The sequence below is a fragment of the Coturnix japonica genome, chromosome 2 (genome assembly GCF_054131305.1).
Source record: "Coturnix japonica strain WE chromosome 2, WE-NBRP24, whole genome shotgun sequence".
Classification (NCBI taxonomy): domain Eukaryota; kingdom Metazoa; phylum Chordata; class Aves; order Galliformes; family Phasianidae; genus Coturnix; species Coturnix japonica.
In genome coordinates, this window is record NC_140664.1 from 114,728,964 (window position 1) to 114,730,269 (window position 1,306).

The following is a 1,306-nucleotide window of genomic DNA, read 5'->3' on the forward strand; positions in this document are numbered from 1 at the left end:
TTGGACTTGATGATCCCTGTGGGTCTCTTTCAGCTCAGAATATTCTATGATTCTATGATTCTCTAACACTTCTTAAATAAAATAGGTATAAATGTAAGAGTGAAGACCTTTATCCAGAACAAACTGCAGAAATATTTTAAATAGTGATTTCTCATTTCAATGATATTTTCCACTCTCAGCTGTCACAATAATAAGGAAAAGTTAGCTTGAAGGATACTGGAAAAATAGCTCTTTAAAATAAATAAATAAATAAGTAAATAAATAAATGAATAAACTGACATTACTTTTAAAATTTCATACTGTTAAACAAATTGTGTATGTTGTTTTTACAGTCCTGCTAAGTACTTTTCAAATAGATTCTGGTGGTTTTCATTTAGCAAATAATATCATGTGGCTATGACAGGTAAAGCATGAGAAAACTTAATGTCTTTAAACAGATGTCTATACCTGTCATGTTAGCCTTCACTTATATATCTGAGAAATGCCCAAATAAAATATGCCTGTGATATTTATATGAGTATTTTTATTCCTTTTTCATATCTTATTAGGGAACAAAATTAAACGGTTGCATGTGCTATGGTTAAGTTAAATCCTTATCCACCGCCTGAATATTATAATGGACCAGTGATACCTACTAGTACCAATGTAGGTTTTTCCCATTATATGAACAAATTTGAAACAGGTCAGCGTTATAAAGGGCAGCATAATCTTGTCCTGATCCAGTGCAGTTATGTTGCTTGTGCATTGAAGAGACCATCATGCCCTGCAATACTGAAAATTGTAGGCTTGTAGGATTTTTAATGCTCTTCTTTTGTGATACTGTATATGTCTTTCCAAAGCATGATTAAATAATCATAAGAACTCCTCTAAGGGCTAATCTGCGTTATTTCCCAGATTTTCACCTTGGGGACATATTGTCCCTTGTCACTGAAACCTCGGGGACAGAAGGGTACGCCACAGGGTGGCACAGCAGGAAGCTGAGATACTGATGAAACACTGTTCAGTTAATGAAGGCATGGCCCATGGCCTCTGCTGGTATGCCATATGTTTGAAGAAATGCTAATGACTACAATTCAAATACCTTTTTCATCTTAACTATATGTAAATGTGTTTATAAATGCTCTCTTATAAATATACTATCACATTTTTAAAAGCTAAGTGCTAATGTTGCTTTCAACATCTATAATACACAATAATTAAAACTTTAGCAATTCTGCTTAATTATACCTTATGGGAAACTGTACAGTAATTTATAGAAATTAAGCAGAAAAACGAAGAACTACTGAAATAAAGCAGTGGTGGAAGA